We start from the raw sequence: 14748 nt of genomic DNA, 5'->3' as shown, positions 1-14748 counted from the left end.
ATCAAGAGTACTGGAGGAAGGATAGTTTGTAGCATTAAATACAGTGGTCAGAGTAGGCCTCATGGAGAAAGCAACATCTGAACGAAGACATGCAGATGAAAGAGTTGGCCATGCAGTGGGTTTGAGGAGGAAGGGAGGACTTAGAATATACAAGAGGCAGATGTCCTAGGACCTAGTGATTAGATGGGGGAGTCCTAGGATGACTTACAGTTTCAAATCCCTGGAATGCAAGGACGGTTCAACATATACAGCAGATCCTAGACTCCACCAAAAAACTGTTGGAACTAATAAACAAATTCAGTAAAATTGCAGGATAAAAAAAATCAACATATAAAAATCAGTTGCATTTCTATGCACTAATAATGAACTACCTGAAAAAGAAATAAAGAAAACAAACTCACTTTACAATATCATCAAAAACAATAAAATACTTAGGAATAAATTTAAGCAAAGAGGTAAAAGATCTGTACAATGAAAACCATAAGACTTTGATGAAAGAAATAGAATACACAAATAAATGGACAGACATCCCATGTTCATGGATCAGAAGAATTAATATTGTTGGGGCACCTGGCACCTGTCTTAGTGACAGGGCTCAGTCAGAAGAGCATGTAACTCTTGGTCTGTGGGTCATGAGTCTGAGCTCCACATTGGGTGTAGAGATTGCTTAAAGCAATAAATTTAAAAAAAAAAGAATATTGTTGGAATGCCCATACTACCCAAAGCCATCTACAGATTAAAGGCAATCCCTATCAAAAACAAAAACAAATAAATAAATAAATAAATAAATAAATAAATAAATAAATGCAATCCCTATCAAAATTCTAATGGCATTTTCACAAAAGTAGAAAAAGAATCCTAAAATTCTTAGGGAAGCACAAGAGACCCCTAAATAGCCAATGTAATTCTGAGAAAGAAGAATAAAGTTGGAGGCATCACACGTCCTGATTTCAAACTATCCTACAAAGCTATGGTAATCAAAGATGTATGTTACTGGCATAAAAACAGACATAATAGATCAATGGAACAGAATCAATGGCCCAGAAACAAAGCCACATACATACAGTATATATATATATATATATATATATGAGCCAAAAAGACAAGAAATAACAAGCGTTGGCAAGGATGGGGAACAACCCGAATGAGGCTGAGAGGAGAAAAAGCAAAGTCTTCTCTGGGAGAAGTCTCAAGGAGATAAGCAATACTGAGGGCTGGGTTCTGCTAAGTAAGTGTTTTCACTGAGCTACCTCCTTGGGCTGGAGATGACTGAGTCCAAACATGACTCTATAAGTGTTACCCGAGCCTTTTCTTTACCAACGGTGCAGTCATTGACGCATTCTATCCTGGACACTTGGTCCTGAAACTATCTACATGAACTATATAGAGGTCAGAGGTCACTCTGGCCACTTCCCAGCCTGAGATTTCCTTCCTCCTCTCCCCATTTAGAGTGAGCTCTTCTCCAAGGGAAGTTATTTATATTTGTGAATGGGGCAATGTAAGTATGAGGAAAAAGGAGAAGCTAGGGGAAGAGGAAACAAAGGTGTAAGGAGGGTGTGGGGAAGTAGGCCATGTCCAGGGGCTCCAGGAAAGCAGAGATGATTTAATCTCTGCCTAAGCACCCACTAGGGTGTCCCTCCTTTGTTCCTCCCTCCCAATTATCAGTCTCCAGATTCCATTCCCCAGCCCAGGTCTTAGTGACAGGGCCCCAAGGAGAAAGCAGGAGGGTTTGGAGCCCAAGAATTGACCTTTCTGGTTGCCTGGGGATCTGGGTAAATATAGGGTCCCTAACCACTGGCATGGATATTAGAAATGTAAATATCAACTACTGCCCCTGATTGGTTTCTCTGCAACCCAGAAACCCAAAAGCAACCAGCCATGATACTCTGTCATCTATCCCTCAGTAGAGCAACCATAAAAACCTGATACAGGTGTGAAAAGGAGGGAAGATTAGCAATCCTCAGTGTTAAGCTGTCTGCTAAACTGGACTTCCCTAACCAGCCATTGTGCTTGTTGTGTGCCAAAGACTCTCACATATAAATCTGGAGATGTTTCAGACTTCCGTGATTTTCCTCTTTAGCAACAGTGCAGAATGTATTTCATTTGTCAGAACACTAGTTGATATCAATGAGACTACCTGGCTAATTCCCTGCCTACTTTTCCTTTTCTTCCTTTCCAAGAATCTCTCTGCATGAGCTCCTCTGCCCCCAACCCTAATTTTGTGGACACCATAAAATCATGAGCATGGATTCTGAGGCCAGATTACCTTGGTTCAAATCCAGACTTTATTATTTACTTGTTGTGTGGCTTGGGGCAAGTGGATTAACCTCTCTGTACCTGGCTGCACATCTTCAAAATGGGAAAAGGACAGCTCAGTGATTTGTTGAAAGAGTTAAATGAGTTAACACAAAAAAACACTGTATTATTGTTAGATATTATTAGTATTATTTTGGTTGCTGCTGCTTTATCAGTGCCATTCTAGGCCTTTCTCTATAAGCCCTACCTCTTCCTCCAGAATTCAAAAGAAGATTTCACCATGAGAACTCAAACTGTCTGGTGCATTCAGCCACCACTTTTTCATAGTATGTGAAACTCCATGTATTGCAACGTCCTTAATCATTTCTATCAGCTCTTTATCACCATACTGGACCATGCTAGTTCACTCTGACTTTCTTCAATCTCAAGCAGAGGATCTATCTCTCTGCAATATAGTGCACGGAAAAATAAGAGGCAGCCTTTATTCCCTCCTTTCAAATCTTCAGACCTGGGTTTGTCTATAAACTCCAATCAGTCTAGTCATTGATCCTAAGAGCAAGTCTATAATCAGTACATGGATTCATGGACTGATCCACCACAACATTCTTTCTTCCCCTATTGGGCATACAGACTAGATGTCAGTCAAGCCAATAACTGTTTATCATTATAGATGCCACTATGCACCCACCATAATGTTTTAACTGAAAAAAAGTTGACAATGTCAAGTGTTGGCAAGAATATAGACAAGCAAGCATTCCCAGTGAAAGAGTAAATTGATTCAATCAATTTGAAAAAAAAATGGTTTGCCCTTATCTACCCAAGATAAAGATCCACCTTCTTATACTAAAAGATTCCCCTTTTAGGTACATAATAACGATGGCAACAAACTATGTGCATATGTGCATCATAAGATGTGTTCATAGCAGCATTATGCGTAATAGCCAAAAGCTGAAAACAACCCAAATATGCACCAACAATAGAATGGATAAATAAGTTGAAATATGTTCACACAACAGAATGCTATACAGTGACAAAAATGAACAAACTACAGTTATACACAATTAGATGAACGAATCTCACAAATATAATATTGTGACACAAAAGAACTTCATGTAGATTCCACCTACCCAAAGTTATAAATAGGCAAAAGTAATCTATGTTGCTGCCAATCAGATTCATGGTTACCCTTGGGGAAGAGAGTGGGGTCAGAGATTGAGGGAGGTATTAGGGGGTTGTCTGCAGTGCTGGTTAATGTTCTATTGCTTGACCTGTATAGCTGTAACTTAAGTATTAATTTTGTGAAAATTCACTGAACCATCCACTTTTGATCTGCATGTTGACTCAAATTAGAAAAATAAAAATACTTCTAAAAAAACAGAACAAAGAAAAAGAAAAATACTTCTTTAATCAAAAGAAAAGAAAAGAAAAAAAAAAAGATGGGCGCCTGGGTGGCTCAGTCTGTTGAACACCTGACTTCATCTCAGGTCATAATCTCACAGTTCATGAGTTCAAGTTCCACATAGGGCTCTCTGCTGTCAGGGAGGAGCCTGCTTGGGATTCTCTGTCTCCCTCTCCCTGCTTGTGCTCTCTCTCTCTCTCTCTCAAAAATAAATAAACATTAAAAAAAGAAAGAAAGAAAAAAGTCTGAGGCAAATCACTTCTGCATTTGCTTGCAAAATTCTTAACAAGAGCAATGTGCATCTGTACAGTGTGCAAAACCCCACATAATAAATCCTGTCATGCATTTAGTACTAGGAGAGACTTTGTCTTTTCTAAGTAAATAGCATGCTACTGATTATTTTTAAATTACCTAGTTCTTGATATTATCTTAGAAGTTCAAAGCCAAATTTAATGTTCATAGTTAATTCTCTTAGTCTTTTTTAAATTAATTTTTAATTAATTAATTTTTTAGAGACAGACAAAGAGTGCAAGCGGGGGCAGGGGAAGCAGGAGGGGGAAGGTTAGGGAGGGAGGGAGAGAGAGAGAGAGAGAGAGAGAGAGAGAGAGAGAGAATTCCAAACAGGCTCCACACCCAGCACGGAGCCCAACAGGGGGCTCAATCCCACCACCTTGGGATCATGACCTGAGCCAAAATCAAGAGTCAGATGCTCAACCAACTGAGCTGATCAGAAGCCCCTCTCTTAGCCTCTGTAGACAACATTTTTTCTTCTCTCTTCTATCACTTTGATTTTCTATTTCTTTTTGTACTCCTATTTGCATTTTTTTTTTTTAAATACGGAACCCTTCACAAATTTGCGTTTCATCCTTGTGCAGGGGCCATGCTAATCCTCTCCGTATCATTTCAATTTTAGTATATGTGCTACCAAGCGAGCACTCAATTTCCATTTTAATATCCTTAGTGTATATGTGTCTTTTACTTTAGGTTACCTCTAACTCTTTTTGAAGATGTTCCATATGTCCAAGAATAAATTTTAACATTCTCCAATCTCAGCCTCATTCCAAAAAGTGACTTAAGTTCTGCCAAATGGGAAAAAATTAGCAAATACTCCAGCAAAAGGCATTTTTTTTTAATATCACACTTCATTTCATATCATTATATAAGATCCCACAAAGAGAAGGAAAAATGTTACCTGAGGAATTCTTGTTTGGGACTATATGTCAGATTTCAAACACTTCTTGTTTAACAGCCTTTGGAATTTTCCTTCTTCTCTGTTCTCCACAGACCAAGTGGGAAGTAATAATGTAACTATTAAACCCTGTTTACTGGCCAAGTGAGGGAGGGAGGGAGAGAGAGAGAGGGTGAGAAAGAGAGAGACAGAGGGAGAAAGAGAAAAAGAAAGAAAGAAAGAAAGAAAGAAAGAAAGAAAGAAAGAAAGAAAGAAAGGGAAAATTTCACCACTCCCCACTGCTAAGAGCTTGCTTGCAATGGGAAATGGGGTGGGGTTGTTGGGGGGGGGGGTTAGGGCAGGACCCAAACTAGACTACCAAACTTTAGCGACACAATTCTCATGATTTAATTAGAGAAGGCCCCTTTGCTTACCCACAGTTTCACAAACTTACCCCACAGCTACCACGTTAACTATGAAAGAGTTGATTTTCACCAGTGTCAAGAAACCCAGTTTAGGAGCATACCCAGAGGTTCCTATTTGCAAGTATAAAACCATCCTCAACTTTTAAACAATATTTTTCCAAACAACAAAGAAATGAAGATTTAAAAGCAGAAACAAAAAGGTGATGAAATTTTCTTCAGGAATCAAAGCTGAAAGATCTTTTAAGAAAATGAAAAATTGGGGGGCACTTGGGTGGCTCAGGCAGTTAAGCATCCTACTTCTTGATTTGGGTTCAGGTCATGATGTCATGGTTTGTAAAATCTAGCCCCAGGTCAGAATTCTCTTTCTTCCTCTCTCTGTGCTCCTCCCCAGCTCTCATTTTCTCCCTCTCTCAAAAATAAATAAATAAACTTTTTTTTTTTTTTTTTTAATAAAAGGAGGGGTGCCTGGGTGGCTCAGTCAGTTAGGCGTCCAACTACGACTCAAGTCATGTCCTGCAGTTCATGAGTTCAAGCCCCATATGGGGCTCTGTGCTGACAGCTCAGAATCTGAAGCCCGCTTTGGATTCTATGTCTCCCTCTCTCTCTGCCCCTCCCTCCTTGCACTCTGTCTCTCTCTCTCTCTCTCTCTCTCTCAAAAATAAATAAACATCAAAAAAAAGTTAAAATAAATAAATAAAAGGATGTAGCAGGATTCTCGCACAGAGTTGTAACACCGAGGCTTTTCTTTCCAGGAAGCAACTTTATTCCTGCCGGCACCACTCAGTCGGGTTCATACCTGAAGAACTGGGCCCCGAAAGTCCCGTGGCATAGTTTTTTTACACATTTTCTGTTTCTTTGTCTCCCATATATGGTAACACACACAAACATGTAGTCTGATTAAGTAGTCTCAGTTTACAAGGTCATGAGGGATGTTGTCACATGAGGGATGATGCACTATAGGTGCATAGTCCATGTTACCTTCAAGTTTTTTTGGGGGGGGTTCCCCCTCTTTTCTCTTTTGTTTTGTCTCCTTAGGGAGGGAACCCTACCACAAGGAAAGAAAAAATTGGGACACCTGGCTGGCTCTGATGGTAGAGTGTATGACTCTTAATCTTGGGGTTGTGAGTCCCAGCCCCACATTGGGTATAGGGATTACTTAAAATTTTTAAAAATCTTTAAAAGAAAATTTTGAAAAAATCATTACCAAGACCTCTCCCCACACAGACCCCCTCCCCAACCCAACACACACACATCACTGACTCGGGAGTCTAGTACTGGAGACCTGAAAGGACTTCATGAATCCCACTGGGCAGTGGCCCCTTCCGCTCCCCCATGCTGCCCACCCTCCACCTTCTGCCCTGCTTTCAAAACATCTCCCTCTTGTGGTAAGAGCCCGGGCCACTCTACTCCCTTGGGCCAAGCTGGCAGTTCTCACCAGTGTCATCCTTGCTCAGCTGGAGAATCAGATCTGTTATAACCAAAATGAAAAGCAGAAAGAAAAGAGCTTCCCTGGCCAGCCAGAGAGTTTCCTGATCCCTTCAGCCCCCACCCTCTGATCTAAGTTGGAATACTTAGATGTAAAAGTCTGCTGGAGGGGTGCCTGGGTGGCTCAGTCGGTTAAGCGTCCGACTTCCACTCAGGTCGTGATCTCGCAGTCCGTGAGTTCGAGCCCCGCGTCGGGCTCTGTGCTGACAGCTCAGAGCCTGGAGCCTGTTTCAGATTCTGTGTCTCCTTCTCTCTGACCCTCCCCATTCATGCTCTGTCTCCCTCTGTCTCAAAAATAAATAAAGGTTAAAAAAAAATTTAAAAAAAAAAAAGTCTGCTGGAGTAAGGAAGAGGGGAACCTGACTAATTTAGGCAGAGCCCACTCAGATTGCCCATCTGAAATCAGCTGCTTGAAACCTGGGGTCTCGGCCTTCATACAGTCACACACCCTGCCAAAGAGCTGCAACTGCTTAGTCTTGGGGACTGCAGCCAGGGTGTGTGTCTGTGTGTGTTAATAACCCCCCCTTTTTTTTTTTTTAATGATTTCTTTTTTCCTTTTTTTTAAAGACAGAGTATGTGTGCAAGTGAGGGCGGCAGAGAGAGAGAGAGAGAGAGAGAGAGAGAGAGAGAGAATCCCAAGCAAGCTCCACGCTCAGCACAGAGCCAGATGCAGGCCTCGACCCCAGGACCCTGGGATCATGACCTGATCTGAAATCAAGAATGGGACGCTCAACCGACTGAACCACCCAGATGCCCCTGTTAATAACAGCTTTATTGAGATAAAATTCACATACCATACAATTCACCCTTTCAAAGTGTATGGCTCAGTGAGTTTTGGTATATTCACAGGGTATCTAGCTTCAGAACACTCTTCACCCTAAAAAGAAGCCCTGTACTCTTTAGGAGTCACTCATCATTCTTCCCCTCCCTAGCCCCAGGCAACCATTAATCTAATCTCCAGATCTATAGATTTGCCTATTCTGGATATTTCACATAAATGGAATCAACACACTATGTGGCCTTTTGTAACTGGCTCCTTTCATTGAACATAATGTTTTCAAGGTTCATCCATATTGTAACATATATCAGTATGCAATACTGTGATTTATAAGAAATATTTTTCACATATGTTTGGTCTTCATCATGTTTCTGGCACACAGCTCCCAAAGCCCTTGAGATTTCCTGAGGGATAAAGAACAATGGGTACATCTTTCCTTATAATGTTTGACCTTTTGTCCTCAGTCTCTGAAATCACTTCAGAGCCCTGAAAGTAAAAGGGGTGATTTATTATTCCTAACAAGCCCCTTTCCACCACAACTGGGTTTATGTTAATGAGATGACTTGGAAAGCACTTCCTTGGTTGCCTCGGAAATCAACCAGGAATAGAAGGTTGGAATTTTTAGGGGCGCCTGGGTGGCTGTACTGACAGCTCAGAGCCTAGAGCTTGCTTTGGATTGTCTCCCTCTCTCTCTGCCCCTCCCCCAATTTCTCTCTCTCTCTCTCTCTCTCTCTCTCTCTCTCAAAATAAACATTTAAAAAAAAAGAAAAAAAGGTTGGAATTTTTAGTCCCACCTTCAGACCTCCAGGGAGGAGTAAGGGGTTAGAGATAGAGTATAATCACCAACAGCCAATGATTTAGTCAACTATGCCTACATAATGAAGCCACCATAAAACCCAAAGGGGCAGGGTTCAGAGAGCTTCCAGGTTGGTGAACACGTGTAAACTAGATTCAGGAAGATCTGGAGATGGCATGGAAGTTCCATGCCCCTTCCCACATACCTTGCCCTGTGTATCTCTTCTTCTGGTTGTTGATTCATATCCTTTGCAATAAATTGGTAATCTAGTGAGTAAATGGGTTTCCTGGGGTCTATGAGCAGCTATAGAAAATTAATCAAACCCAAGGAGGGGTTTGGGGGACCCTCTGATTTATAGCCAGTTGGGCAGAAGCACAGGTGATTACCTGGGCTTACGGTTGGCATCTGAAGTGGGGCAGTCTTATGGGATTGAACCCTTAACCCATGGAATCTGATGCTATCTCCAGGTCAATAGTGTCACAATCAAGCTGAATTGTAGGACATCCAGCTGGTGTCTGAAGAATTGGTTTGGATATGTGGGAACACCCCCCACCCACATTGGAATTGGTATTAGCACCCTGTCATAACTCTTCCCTCTTGGTTCTTAAGAAATCATGCTCTCCCAGCTCTCCTACTCATTCACATTGTCTTTTACTGGCTTCTCTTCCTCTACCCACTTTTTTTTTTTTTTAAGATTTTATTTTTAAATAATCTGTACACCCAACGTGGGGCTTAAATTCACAACCCCGGGATCAAGAGCCACATGCTCTACTGACTGAACCAGCCAAGCACCCCCTCCTCTACCCAGTTTTTAAAGTCAATGTCTTTAAGAGTTCTATCCTGGCCTTTCTTCTCTTCTCACTATACATACACATCCTCAGTCATCAGCTTCAACCCTGATCTGAGTGCTAATGACTTGCAAATCTCTGCCTTCAGTCCAGATCACTCCTGAGATCTAGCTCCTCATATCCAAGTGCCTGCTGAACACCTTCCACCTGGGTTCACCCATTCATTTCATAAACAGAATCCCTACTATGTGCTAGGTCCTACCAAATTACCGGAGATAGTAGAGGTGAGTAAAATAGACTTGATATTTGAAGTTTTAGGACTTACAGTCTTAGTAGGAAAAATAGACATTAAATATCTATTCCCACAAATAAATATATAATTACATACTAGTGGGGACTATGAAAGAAAAGCATAAGGTGCTTAGGGGGTATCACAGCAGTAACTCAAATTCAACTTTTCAAAACTGAAATAATGACGCCTCACTGCAATCTGATCCTCCTCGTTTTCATGTTATTTCCTATCCTAAATGTATTCAACAAGCACTCAAAGAATGTAGTAAGTGCCCACTAGGTGCCAGACAATCCCCTTCTCTCCAGTTGCCCAAGCCTGAAACCTGAGAAATCAACCTAGACCACTTCCTCATTCCCCACATCCGTTCAATATTAATTCTACCTCCTTAAATCGGTTATGTCCACCCAAATTCCTCCATCTCCACTTTACTGCCTTAGTTCAGGCCATAGGTATTCATCACCTAGATTCTAGCAACAGTTTCTGGGGATTGCTCTGCCTGCAGTTGCTCTCTTCCCTCTGATCTGCCCTCCACAAAAACACAACTTTGATTATGCTTCTCCCTGGCTTAAAAGCCTTCCATGGCTCCCCACTGTCTTCTGACCAATCCAAATTCCTATGGGGGAACAAGGCTTGATGTGTTTTCATTTGAATATGCTATTCTTTATTTTCAGCAGTCTGAAAGGAGAAAGCTAGACCCAAAGAATATGTAGTTTTATGACTAATAAGAAAACCCATATAATACATATATGGGCAGGTTACTTATCAAAAAACTGATGGGTTCACTTACAGTTTAGGTGGAAAAAATTTAATTTTATCTATGATATCAAATATATAGATTAAAAAACAATTGCAATGTCCCATAACATGTTTTATCAGCTTTGCGGCCATCATTTGCTTTGTGGTTCAAAGAATCACCTCTATAAGATTAAACTAAAACTTTGCCATTAAACAAATATAGTGGTGCTCTTTATTACTTTTCAGTAGTTTATGATAACAAGAGATTGAACCTATCATAATTCAACTTAAATATGACCTTGGCCCCAACTAGATAGTCTCTCTTTACTATGCTCTTGCATCATCAGAACATATTCTCTAATATTCTCTTTCTTACCTTATTAAAGAGGAAGATAACTAGTACAGGAGCGCTTCAAATTTTCAACTTACTTATTTCAACAAGATTATTTACTCCCAAGACTTCTCATCAAATACTGATATGATCAATATTTTATTTTAATTTTAAACAAAGCTGAACAAAAATGGAAGATAAATAATTTTTATTTCCACACTCCCTCACTTGGCATGCAATGCTTTGGCCATGGCTTGCCTCTCAGCCCCATCTCTCACCAAGCCTTCCCTTCAAGTCTGAGCTCTGTCCATATGGAACTACCGGCAGTTTCCTAAAAGTGCCATTCCATTTACAATTTTGTGCCTGTGCTCCCCGTACCAATCTTACCCAAGTCTTAAGGAAAATGCTGATGCCAATAGGCAGCTGGTTTACAAATGCATCTATAACACTTGATTACACTTTTTGATTTGTGTCTCTGGCCCCTACTAGGCTGTAACTTTCTCAGAAACAGAAACCATGCCATTAATTTTCCCCCCAGAACTAGCTAAGTGCCCAGTATAAATGTTCATTAACTGTGCATCTATCTACCAAATAAATCATCTTTTTTTACATGCTAAAAACACCCAGAATAACAATAGGAGTTGAACTGGAAGGAAAATCCAGGAGGTAAGTGTCAAAGTCTGCAAATAACTTCGGGAGACCTGGGACTGATGGGTTACCCAAAGAGGATGACAGTAGATGTAAGTAGTAAAAGTAAACAGGATGGTACCTAGTGTTAAGACTTGAAGGACAAAGGGGTTTTGCACCTCTGTGGATGAAAGCACAAGGGGAAACCAACTGAATGGCAATACTGCCTCCCAGTGGCAACTAGGATAAAAACCTCCATACCAGAGCACTTGCACCGAATAGCTTTCTCCCACTGAGTGGTTCTGGCCTATGAAGTGCGCCAGGGACCTCTCACTTTATCTCATTTCATTCTCACAGCAACCCCTTGTAGAGACACAGCATGTAGCTTAGGGTTAAAAGCACAGACTGTGGATCCAGGCTATCTGGCTTTCCCACTTACGAGCTAGTGTGAACTTGGACGAAGTATTTAAATTCTCTGCGTATTTCTCAATCTATAAAATAGGGATAATATTAGTATCTACCATATAGGGTTCTTAACGAGGGATAACATTTTTTAAATTTTTTTAATGTTTATTTTTGAGAGAGAGAGAGAGAGAGAGAGAGCACAAGCAGGGGGCGGCGGGCAGAGAGAGAAAGGGAGACACAATCCAAAGCAGGTTCCAGGTTTTAAGCTGTCAGCACAGAGCCTGACACGGGGCTCAAACCCACAAACTGTGAGATCATGACCTAAGCCGAAGTCGGATGCTTAACCGACTGAGCCACCCAGGCGCCCCACAAAGGATAAAAGTTTTTTAACAATTCTATACATTACTCAGTGTTTACCACGATAAGTGTAGTTACCATCTGTCACCAACAATTACAATCTTATGGACTATATCCCCTATGCTGTGACTATTTCTGTGACTATTTATTTTATAACTGAGAGTTAATACTTCTTAATCCCATTTATCTATTCCACCCATCCCCTACCCACCTCCTCTCTAGCAACCACCAGTTTGTTCTCTGTGTCTAAGAGTCTGTTTGTTTGTCTTTTTGTTTCTTAAATTCCACATGAGTGAAATCATAAGGTATTTGTCTTTCTGTCTCACTTATTTCACTTAGCATTATATTCTCTAGGTCCATTCGTGTTGTTGCAAATGGCAAGATCTCATTCTCTTTTATGGCTGATTACTATTCCATTGTATGTGTCTATAAATATATCACATCTTTACCCATTCATCTATTGGTGGATACTTGGGTTGCCTCCATAACTTTGCTACTGTAAATAATGCTGCAATAAATATAGTGGTGCATATATCTTTTCTAATTAGTGCTTTCATTTTCTTTGGGTAGATACCAAGTAGTGGAATTAACGGATCATGGTATTTCTATTTTTAATTTTTTGAGGAAGTTCCATACTGTTTTCCATAGTAGCTGCATCAATTTACATTTCCACCAGCAATTCACAAGGGTTCTTTTTTCTCTACATCCTTGCCAACACCTATTTTTTCTTCTCTTCTTTATTTTAGCCATTCTTTTTTTTTAATACTTTTTTTTAATATTTATCCATTTTTGAGAGAGAGAGAGAGAGCGCAGGGGAGGGGCAGAGAGAGAGGGAGACAGAATCCCAAGCAGGCTCCGTGCCATCAGCACAGAGCCCAATGCGGGGCCCAGACCTATGACCCATGAGATCATGACCTGAGCCAAAACCAAGAGTCAGACGCCCAACCGACTGAGCCACCCAGGTGCCCCTATTTTAGCCATTCTGACAGGTGTAAAGTAGAGGGGAAATTCTCAAAAGGGTACTTCACAGCACAGCAAATGTTATATAAATATTAGCTATTATTATCATTCCCTTTTTCCTGATGAGAAAACTAACCTTAAATAAATTGAGCATACAGTAGGAACTCAATAAATATAACTTCCTTTGCTTTTTTTCCCCTTATATCTTGGCCCCTTCAGGTGTTGCATGCCTTAGTGGTCCTGAAATTCAAATAGGGGACCCTCAAATATCCCAAAGAAGTCAATTCCTAAAAGTTAAGTGTTTAAGTGTTGGACTCCATTTCGGCTCAGGTCATGATCTTACAGTGGTGAGATCGAGCCCCATGTCAGGCTCCATGCTGAGCATTGAGCCTGCTTGAGATTCTCTCTCTTCCTCTGCCCCTCTCCCCACCTGCACTGTCTCTCAAAATAAATACACACTAAAAAAAAATTAAAAATTTAAAAAAAAAGTCCAGAGACAAGTGGTTCTGGAAAAGAGCACTTTTCACTCTGGAAAAGAGTGAAGGCTTTCCCAATAACAAAATTCACCCAAAACAAAATGCATAGGGATTGTAAAAATCAACTAATATTTGTGCAGGAAACCAGATTTTAAGGAATATTCAAATAAGTATAGTCTGCCCAGAGCCTGCTTTTGACCACTTTGTCCACAGGAGCTGAGAGACCAGTGATCATTTTCAAGATTAGGCTAATAATAACTTACTAGAGATTCTATTTTCTCCTTTCTCTTCTATCGGTATTGGAAACATAAATTCATGAAAATAATGGCTTTCAAATGACATATTTTTGTGATTATAGACTGCCCACCCCAGTCCACATTTGCAATGAGGTGTATCTTTACTAGGTACAACTGATTGGCAGATTTGCACATTAGCAGCAAACAGGTTCCTTTCCTACTCGGAAAGCTCTCCATGATATTGCAAGATCCCTGGGGTGTTCTATTTGAGAGACTGAATATACAAAGAGTAGCCAGATAATATATAAAAACAACAGAATTCTGAGGGTACCCGGCTGGCTCAGTCAGTAGAGCATGCAACTCAGGGTCATGAGTTCTAGCCCAATTTTGGGCACAGAGTTTACTTAAAAACCAAAAAACAGAACTCTGACCCACAACCTGAATAAGCCTACCCAGGAAACCAATCCCCTTATCTATAATAAACAGCTCAGGAAGCCAGCCTGCTATAAGTCAGACTTACAGAAGTCAGACTGCTGTCTCTAGTGATAGTTTAGGAAGCCAAACCAAAAGCCCTGTAGCAACTGGCCCGAAATGGTCAGGACTTGATTAATAAATGACAGCCTCCCTAGATTTTGTGGCCACTTCCAATTTAGGACCAACCAGAGGAAGCCAAATATGAGCCCCTAATCAATCACATAGAATGCCCCTGCTCCTAGTTAGTCCAACTACAGCTTTTCCATGCAAACAAGCCTGAAACCTTCTCCCCTCCCCCTCCACTATAAAGCTTTTCCACTCTTCTGCCTGCCTTTGACTCTGCCAAAACTCAGGTGTCTGCAGCTGACCTCCTTGCTATATAGCAAGCTCCGAATAGTCTTTGATTTTCTCATTAGGTTGGTCTTCGTTTATTTCCACATATCATACCTAATAATTCTATGAAGAATTAATTTTCAAACCCTCTTTAAAAAGATATTGGCTTACATTGTTCAAATGCGTTATTTCTAAGACATTCATACAGTTAGCGGAGAACATCATTTTCTCCTTCATCTTAAGAACCTAGGCTCAAGCGCTCACCTTTCTGCACAGCTTCCGGGAAAGGGGGCAGCTTCCTTCTACCCACAGGGGCGGTGGACCTAGTGTCGGTGCTGATAGGCAGAGACTGCGCCACGCCCAGGCCAACCCCCAAGAGAGAACTACAATTCCCAGCAGCCGGCGCAGACGCCCGGCCACGGCCACA

General features: G+C 40.9%; 1 protein-coding gene and 1 non-coding gene across 3 annotated transcripts in view; both read right to left on the bottom strand.

Annotated features, from left to right (window-relative positions):
- HSD17B6 (hydroxysteroid 17-beta dehydrogenase 6) overlaps positions 1-14700 on the bottom strand; it is a 44667-nt gene extending 29967 nt beyond the window's left edge. Inside the window, exon 1 of one of the 2 annotated variants that reach the window (XM_047867661.1) lies at positions 14586-14700. The gene's annotated coding sequence lies outside the window, so the exon portion shown is untranslated. Of the gene's footprint in view, positions 1-208; positions 231-14585 lie in introns of those variants that run through there. The other variant, XM_047867663.1, reaches the window with a different exon arrangement.
- On the bottom strand, positions 4486-4591 carry LOC125171374 (U6 spliceosomal RNA). The gene has a single exon (XR_007154293.1). It is a non-coding gene; the product is annotated as a U6 spliceosomal RNA (small nuclear RNA).
- Positions 14701-14748: the final 48 nt, after the last annotated feature.

Source organism: Prionailurus viverrinus, chromosome B4 (genome assembly GCF_022837055.1).
Source record: "Prionailurus viverrinus isolate Anna chromosome B4, UM_Priviv_1.0, whole genome shotgun sequence".
Lineage (NCBI taxonomy): Eukaryota > Metazoa > Chordata > Mammalia > Carnivora > Felidae > Prionailurus > Prionailurus viverrinus.
The sequence above is the reverse complement of the archived record's forward strand: the minus strand, read 5'-3'. Positions and strand labels throughout refer to the sequence as shown.